The sequence below is a fragment of the Lolium rigidum genome, chromosome 4 (assembly GCF_022539505.1).
Source record: "Lolium rigidum isolate FL_2022 chromosome 4, APGP_CSIRO_Lrig_0.1, whole genome shotgun sequence".
Classification (NCBI taxonomy): Eukaryota; Viridiplantae; Streptophyta; class Magnoliopsida; order Poales; family Poaceae; genus Lolium; species Lolium rigidum.
This window is the reverse complement of record NC_061511.1, coordinates 258100211-258109641: the sequence shown is the minus strand read 5'-3', so window position 1 is coordinate 258109641 and position 9431 is coordinate 258100211. Positions and strand designations below refer to the sequence as shown.

The 9431-nt window shown below is 44.5% G+C and overlaps 1 long non-coding RNA gene across 6 annotated transcripts; it reads left to right on the top strand.

Moving 5' to 3' along the window:
• Nucleotides 1-2135: 2135 nt before the first annotated feature.
• Nucleotides 2136-7411, top strand: LOC124707577. Of its 6 annotated transcripts, XR_007004921.1 has the most exons (7): nt 2136-2317; nt 3535-3619; nt 3704-3915; nt 4581-4906; nt 6394-6488; nt 6767-6935; nt 7035-7411. It is a non-coding gene; the product is annotated as an uncharacterized LOC124707577 (long non-coding RNA). The 6 variants fall into 6 exon arrangements; XR_007004918.1 differs by lacking the exon at nt 3535-3619; XR_007004919.1 differs by having other exon boundaries at nt 3535-3915.
• The last annotated feature ends 2020 nt before the right edge of the window (nt 7412-9431 follow it).

Sequence of the window (9431 nt, the reverse complement as noted above, 5' to 3'; positions counted from 1 at the left end):
ATCTAGCTCTCGGTGCGGTTCTTGGTGCGCCCTTCTTTAATTTTCCTCCTTTAATTCCCCCGCTCCTTTAGCGAATTCTGCAAATTCACCAACCGGGATCTTTTCCTTCGTTTAATTCCCTCATTTAATCCGGTCTCTCAACAGCGTTCAATTCCTGGGTTCCATATTTGCTGATGCTGTTGTTCCATACCAGCTTGTTATAACTCAGAAAATTTAGGCATATAAACCGATGAAACTCGGTATATGGGAGCGAGGTGGGACTATTTACACCGAATATTTGTGCGTGAGGCCGTGCTATTTTGACCAAAGAAGGCCAACGGTGGTTCTGTTGGGAGCGATGGACCAGGAGCCACGGCCCGTCGAGCAGGCCGAAAGCTCGCGGAGACTTCCCGAACGGAGGCACGCTTCCCTGCCGCAACAGACCGACGCGAGAAACCGTATAAACTGAACCGGTACGGTGGCATCTGACCGTATTATGCGATTTGGTGGGAGGATAAAACGGTCCAAAAAAAAAGCGTTGACGAAACTTTTTGGCAGAAACCTTAGCTCCTTTATTATTAGGTATAGACTAGTACAAATGCCCGTGCGTTGCCACGGGTCTTGAAATTTCATTTCTCAATGCACATATATAATTTGAAACTCAGTATAAAAATTCAAATCAAATCAGGAATATTATAATGTGCTATGGCATGATAATACCGAACACAATAACAAGATATCATTGTCATAATACAACTACATTGCTTTAAAGAACGTTATAATAATTAACATCGTTTATAAAAATTAAATAAGCACTCGACTTCTTTTTATACATTAAAAGAATCTACACCTCGATGCTCCTTAAATACTACGGTACAATGCTAGGAATATTTTCTTCCGCTTCATTTTTACTGTACTTGAGCAAGCGTACCAAAAAATTCTTCTTGAGCTCAAAAACATTCTGCACAACAATACTCACATTAACATATATAGTTCATGCGAAAAAATAAAAAAGTGCAACGTAGTATACCACCCACCGTGCATATCGCATCAGAGGCTATCTCGTTGGATTCTTTCGGAGCATCAACAATATAAGTGTCCATCCCGGCTATTATCTAAAAAATAAAAACATATATGAAATAGAAAATTTAAATAAAGTCATACAAGCATGCATATGGAATGAAAAAAAATACAATTCTCTTCCACGATTAAAATACACTTAAAAATCCGGCCACACTATCTCTAGCAGTATATTTGCTCCTCACATGCCCAAGAGCACCCACCAAAAATTGTAAGTGATATTTTTTTGCGAATTAAATTAGAAATGACCTACGCAGTGGTACTGAGCTGGAGATACCAAGATTAGGCTGTGTTTGGTTGTGATTTCTGGGCCAGATTCACTACCTGAAAGCCAAAATCTGAACCAAAGGGGTACCAGCCTGAGAGAGATTCTGGAAAATCAGCAGATTTTGGTAGTGCAATTTGGAAGTAGGCCAGACCCCAGATTTCACTGCGTTCGCGTCCAACGAAAAACCAGGTATTTACCCACCATGTCATTCCCAAGTGGAAACTGGCCGGTTAGATTTTCTTCTAACCCACCCGAGCGACTCGGCCTCCATATCCCTTTCTCTCGCGTACTGCCCATACGAACACAGGCAAGGCGAGCCTAGGGTTCCTCCGCCCAGCCGCCACGGTCCAGCGTACAACACAGAGATACCTCTCAACTTCCCCGTCCAGGCGTCCACTCGCTGAAAAAATAACGTCTATCCTCTTTTTCTCACGATTGGCTAGACTCCACTGTCAGCCCCCAATTTCACTCGCCTACCGCCGCCGTCCCCCCGGCTTGGCTCGTGCTGCCGCCGGCCCCCGCTTAGCTCGTCCGCCCCTGGCCCCCGGCTCCCTCGCGCGGCCGCCGGCCCGAGCTTTGGGCGCGCGGCCCCGCTCCCCGGCTCCCTCGCGCTCTCCTGTCCGGGGTCCCTCGCGCGGCCGCCCGGCGCAGATTCGCTCGCCTGGCCCCGATCCCCGCTCCCTCGCGCGACCCTGCCATCGGCTGCCTCGCGCGGCCCCCGCCCCAGCTTCGCTCGCGCATCCCCGCCCCCCGGCTCCCTCGCACCGCCGCCGGCCGCCGGCTCCCTCGCGACAGCCCGGTCCTCCCCTGCCCCTGGCTCACCGCTGGCGCGGTGCCGTTGAAGATCCCAGGGTTCCAAAAGGATTCGAGGGAGCGCGGGTGGTGTTGTTTGGCCTCAATTCATAGCTTGTTGTCGATAATGATTCGTGATATCGTGGTGATGTTGGATTGATACCGCTCGGGAAGATTGATCAGCGTGGAGAATACAAGGTAATGCCTATTTATATTGGTACATGATTCGTATTTGGTAGGCGATCGCAAATATTTCCTGTTTATATTGCCACATGATTGGTATTTGGTAGGCGATCGCAAATATTTCCTGCACATATGCTTTTTGTTAGGAAATTTTGAGACTTTATTGTGAACTTTTTTGTTAAGGAAATAAGGAAATTCGCATGCCAAGTTTAAGCATTCCCCAATGTATCTCTGCCCCCATCTTCAAATTGGGGGAATATGCTCCATTTTGTAAGAAATCTCCTTATTCGTCTAGATACTGGCTATGTCGTTTCTATCTAGCATAAGTTCAATACCAATCACATATAGCTATAAGGCATAAATTCTAGCATTTTTAATCATAGATGTATTTTCTACATTGGTTCAATGGCACCCAAAGAAGACATTATTACAAGACCAAGTACTCACATGCTTAGGACAGACATTAAAAATGATGGTAATAAACGCGCAACAGTTAGAAACCACATTAGTTACAAGATAGGAAATATACCTTCATAAGACACAACCAGAGATCAGTTGGGCAAACTCCCTCACCAATGCACACCATAGCAAATTGTGAATAGTGACAAAGAACATCTATAGCGGCTTGCTTCTTATGTGGAGTCTGCAAAACATAGGAACATAGCTGATAACAAGAGAAACCTTTTGAACATTTATAGGGATTTTAAATCATTATGGACAATTTGATTTAAAAATACCAATTCTCATCGAATTCTGGTTTGTGAGCATAAATCATGATGAATTGGTCCAACAATTAGAACACACTCAAAGCACTGAAACAAATGAAAGATTATAGTTCTTGAAGATGGGATATGTACTTGTAACAATGGTAAACAACACACCCACTCTCACATGTGTACAAACCAGTGCAAACAAGGTCACAGAGAAGTGGGGAATTATAGGAACAAGTAAACCAAGAACCCATATTGTTCAAAACCGTTCTTGCTATGTTGATCTTTGCGTACCGTGGTTGATTACCCTAAGTTAAACTCTGGAGTAGGGACACTAATTAAGCCCCTAATATGCGAGTTACTGATATTAAATAAATACCACTGCATTTTTATTAAAAAAACATTTCCTGTGATTTTAATCCTGTAACGATGAACAAAGCAGTGCAAAAAGATATCTTGTGGGAGTTTAATTTAGGATAGTAAAAAGCTCCCTGTAAAACTAACAGACAACATATCTCATAGGGTTGTTTCGTGCCGCCATTCCTTATCTATCTTCTGATCCAGTTTGAAGTAGCACATAAGATACGTATGGATGGTGCTTAAGATGGTATGCAACTACATGTATCTAGATTTGGAAAGAAATAAAGCGGTGGTGTATGTATATCATTAGGCTATTATTTCACAATTGCAGTGGAAACCTACTTTCTGGTCGTCGGCGCGACTGAGGCGGTCAATGGCGTCATCGCGCTAGGCAAGCTGAGAGCGCATCCCGTGGCCTCAGTCTCCAGCCACCCGATGTGGGATGCGCAACGTGGGAAGCTAGCGCGTTGGAGGTGATCTTTCGCGCCACGTCGAGCTGCTTAAACCGGTCCACCGGAAGCATCGCCGCCAGCTTTTATGAAGGTATTAATGAAATCACAACCAGGTGTGGGTCAAAACTGATACATGCAATTTTAATTTTCAGCAGAGATTCATATCGCAGTAGAGATATGAAATTAAAACTGATTTGCAACCACTTCTTGCTACAGGTGCGACCTGATGTTAATAGTTCATCTTAAAACTGATTTGTAGTCACTATAAAAAAGGGAAGTCAAAATTAATTTCAAGCATTGTTCATCACCTACTTAATATTCATTTGTAGCTACTGTACTAACCTACTGAGACATGTAAACTTGTAAAGCATGTATACTTGAAAGTAGACATCACCTACTTCCTACGTTGCTGTCATGAGTCCTTAATACATCCTGAATGGAGGCCGCTTTGCAGATCCACAGTATCCAAATTATTGCGAAATCTCAAGAAAAAGTATCTTGAGGAGTTTTTATTTAGTATTGTTATCACTGGTAAACTGTAGCTCCAGGAGTTCTTATTTACATACCAAAGATGACACAACTAACATGTATTATTGTTTTTCATACCAAAGATGCAATTGCTCAATGAAAGTGAATTATTTTCAAATGTCAAAATTGACCATAAGTTGACAAGTATTCTGCAGCTGTGTTGCTCAAGAGACTAAGCCTCGGTGTTTTGTATAGGACATGACTAACAGTGCTTTTATCATGGCGCAGGTTAATACTTCGTCGAGACGTGCCAGAAGTTTGTCGTCGGGACTGCCTCCTAATTCCCGCCATCCCAGCGCACCGGCGCCGCCTTGGACCGCTTCGAGCTCGACAACGACGACGGAGGGACTGTGGTTCTTCCGCCCTGGGCCTCCTCGACCTTGATACCCGTGGCGGAGGGATTGTGGTGCTGCCGCCCTGGGCCTCCTCGACCTTCATACCCGCGGCGGAGGGATTGTGCAGCTACCGCCAAAGGGTTCTCCAACAACCAGGATCGCCGAGGCGGGTTCGGAGTGTTGATCTCTGGTGCATACTTGGACTACTTCCTCGTGGAGGTATGTTTGAGGCGGATTGCTAGGATCACCTCATTCTTATCCCATTAGAAGCTTCTTGCTGCATTAGCTTGGCATGTAGTTTCGACTTGGTATTGAATTGGCTAAGGGCTCACTGAGATTATTCTAATGTTATGTGGTCTTTTCTCAGTAGGTAGATATGATCAATGGAATCAACAAAAACAATGCGGAATGCATATCCTTATTTGGTATTACCGGAGTGCAATTTTAGATTTTAATTGTGCACCTGGGGATTGTGGACATATGAGCCTGTGGGGTGCCTAGGTGCCAAACGAACTCTAATATTGGGGGTTCTGATTTCTAAATTTTATTTATCAAATGCACAATATGTTGCTGGTGTGCAGGGAAATTCAGAGTTAGGGATTTTCTTTTCAAATAATCCATTAGTAGCTAAGAATTTGGGAAAGAAATAAAATACAGGTTTTGGTTCTTTGTCTTGACGCAATTAAAGGAAAATTTTAAGTGAACTGCTCGATTAATTCTGCACCTGACGCTGCCTGGCACCTAGACCTCGGGCTAGTGCTTGCATCGCAACCCTTGGACAGTTGGGCATACGATGTGAGATTACGGCGACCGGCAGCGGTTGGTCGAATCCTTTCCCTGAATCCATGTCTGCTTGGGCCTCTGAATTTCCAAACCTAGTGGCTGCAGTACTACCGACCTGGGCGTGTGCAGCTGATTAACTGGGTTTTAACTGTTAGGCTACCAATGGATTGGTATAGTATTTTTTTTGGAAAAAATCCAGGGCGGGCCATGGCCTGGTTTAGCCCCTACTAAGATCCGCCAGTGCATCTGTGTGCAATACTGCAAATTTAGGGGCTGCAGGTAATTCTTGGTTAGCCCCAGGTAATTCTTGTTCCCTCCATCCTTAATTATACTGTCTTTTTTACACGGGCAGTAGATGTTAACAAGCATTGCTGGACATTAGCTAGAAATCAGAAGCTACAATGATAATTTTTTATATATTGTTCAGTCTGCGGAAATCTGAAACGCAACATAAATAGTTGATACACTTGATAGAAAACTGTAGTCACACCTAAGAATGGAAAAAATGTAAGAGGTAAGACGGAAATTCTGTCACTTCACACGACCTCAAACCAAAAGGACAACGAGAATGGATAAATAGTGTGTTGCTTCTCCCCTCATGGCATTATATATCCTTTTTCTTGCCCCCACATCAATATTGCTACGACAATCCACCTGGGACAGTTTGCTTTTCGCGTACAAGAAGTTTGTTGATGTGGTTTTGGCAGTGAAATACCCAACATTCAGTATTTTTATTAAGGCAAATTTTAGTCTTTCTTGGTGTACCTTCTCTGATATTTGTATTATCCTTCACTGGTCCTTGGAACCAGTTTATTTGGATATATCTTTTGGCACTTGGGTACTATTATTCACCTCCAGCACATCGACAATAGTTTATATCGCAGATAAATATATCATTAATGATTTTTTATCACATTCCTCAGTTGATGCCGGTTATTCGAAGCAGCAACATGATTAGCCTGTGGCAGCACCACTAATGTCCTCATGGTTACTTGATTCCGCGGTTTGACCCTTCGAGGTATATCTCATTGATTGATGGATTTATTACTTGTTCATTATATGCTTCTGAATTTTTTTGTAGAACCAACTGATTGCCCTCTTCAGTATATTTTGCCACTGCCTTTTAAATAATTGGAATTTACATGCTTATAATACAAGAGATAGATCTACTTAAATAATGTGATTGCATTATGTTTTTCCAAGACCTTCGAATGTTAATGTGTGCATTATGTTTCCTAACTTATATGGAACGCATAATCGGGATCTGGGGATGATAGTCTCTTTCCTAATTTCCAGGTGGTGTAGCCCAAACTGAATACTGCTCCGTACATGAAGAAGGGCCTCATGATGAGCTTTAGGAAGATGGAGCAATAACACATGCTGAGTTGGAAAAAGATCATCCATAGTTGAAGAACATGACAAAGAACAGAGGAGTTTCATTCTCTGAATAAGGGAAATCAAAATGGTAGGGTATTGTTCTACTGATGTTTTTACCATTGCAAAATCTATGTATCTCTGATACTCGTGGTAATGCTAAGGCAGTTTAATTTTTATTGTAATCCAGCAAAAAGCTTGCCTGATTCGAGAGGGGGAGAGGGTGTTACATACCTGAACTCCCTAAACTTCTCCGATGATCCGCCTTGTGACTCAATGATATGATCCGCCTCGGGAGGGACAGGTTGAACTCCAGATACACGAGATCTCTAGCCCGAGCCATGGTTCAGTGTACCCTTTATATGACTGCTTCCTTCTCGCAATTACGACGCGTTTATGGGAAATGTTTTAATTACCATAGCATAATGTATGGGTCGAGTTAATTTAAATTATTTGTTCACTGTAATTTGTGGGAAGGTAATTTGTGAGATTACCATTAGCGTGATTCCTGAGCTGATGATTCCTAAAGTGGCCCAGGTTGATTAAATGCGTGATTCCAGGGTGTTACATACCTGAACGACCAAAGTGATGGATTGGAACGTGAGTTATATTCTGGGAAGGTTAGGACCACCAAATTGCTGGAGACTTTCCCTGTTTTCGTGAGTTATATTGGTAGCGTGAGACTTTCCCTGTTTTCGTGAGTTATATTCTGGGAAGGAGGGACGACCAAAAGGACGACGAAATATGGGGAGAAGGGGGAACACGTTCGTTCTTTTTAAGTAGTAGAGATATATATAGGAGAGATTCCTTGACCGTTGCTTTTGTACTCATGCTAGTTGTAATGCTTCATTCTTCTTTGGAGCCATCACCAGAACCGTCAAATCCACTCAACCTTACGCCGCAAACCTCACCTTAAGAGACAACGTGATAGCGGGTCTTCATGATGTACTCCGGAGCCGCGCAATCCGTATTAGTGTTCGTTCATCGATCGGTTGATCGGCTGCCTTTTGAGTCTTCTTTTTCAACCTGTAAATCGGTATTTTTCTCATCGTCAGTCTTTTTTTGTTTTTCTTTTGGTTGACCAATCCTTATTCGGATTGAGTCGCCCATCGCTCGCCGTCCTCGTGCGCCTCTCCTCCGACCACAGCGTTGACCCGGCACTTGACAAACTGCGGCAACCACTCAGCCGACTGTCGCACCTTCCTCGGCACGCTGCAGTGGTCGAACCGCCAAGTTCGTCTTGGCCTCGCCACTAAGCACACGCGCCTACCACCGATCAAACTTTTGGGTTGCCTCTTCATCGCCCCTATGGGATGTAGCGCCGCCGCCGAAGGTCCTCGCTATGGGCTGCCAGCGCCCCTCCAAAAGCGTTTATGCGCCGGTGGCCTCCAGCCATTGTATCGGCTCAGGCCTTGTAGCTAGGCCGCCCCCTCGGGTCGTAGCATCGCTGCACGTGGTCATCTTCGCCGTCCTGCAAGGTCTACCACCACACCGCGGTCGCCATGTCCCTGCAAGGTCTTAGTCATGTTGCCGAGTTCGTTTTCGTCCACTTTGAGTACCGCTGCCGCGCTTATACAGTTTTACCTGCACCGCCACTTGAGGTTGTCGCAGGTTCCGCCTACCGCACCTTCGTCTCTGTCCTGTACAACTTCCCCGCCAACAAGCCTCCTCTGCTAGTTCCTTTGACATTGTATGAAGTTTGTACTAGTCTCGTACTATGTATGCTTGGTGCCGGTAACACCTCCACGTGCCTTCGTCCCTAACGAGTCCCCGGACTTGGCAAACCCAGTGTGACGCCTTGTCTACAATTACAAGATCGCCTTCCGTGTCAACACCCTCCTCGATGACTGCCCTGATAGACTAGCCGTCTTTGTCATCGGCACACACTTGCACCCATGACTCCATGACACTTCCTTGCATCAGCGGCTAATTCGACAACGGCAAATCCGACTACGACATTGCCTTGCGCGGATACCTCGACCAAGGTTGCAACACCAACCGCTCTCTGCTACCTCGACATCGGCAGAAAGGTCTATTACCTCGCATGAGAACCTCCTCACCTTCCTCTACAGTCCAAGCATCTGTGACATGAAAACGTCCACAACGCTCCCGCTACAACTGTGGGTTATCAACCCACGACAGTAGTGATGTTGATGTCACTACCGCTTAGAGTGCGGGAGAGGCGTTAGAGATATACTAGTATTAGGTAGTTGTAGATTACATGACATTAGATTGCAATTGTTTCCATATTCTTCCTAGGAGCCTTCTTAGCGTTTAAGTCATGTACTACCATATAACTCACATGATCGGCTCAGTACATTATCCACTGCATTATTAAATGAGTAGGTAAATATGAGAAGTAAAAAAATCATAAAACAGAATGCTCCCAGGAGGGACGACGTTGGCCAGGACAACTCCGGCACCAAGAAAAGGTGACCTTCTTGCTCTTTTCAGATTTACAGCTTCTAAGCAAGTGTGGTTCTGATTCGATTGATAAGAAAGTTAGCGGTAGTAGTTTTTTTTAAAGTATGGCAGTAGTAGTTGATAGAACGCCAGTCGACCTCTGCCTATCCCAGGTGATTCAGAA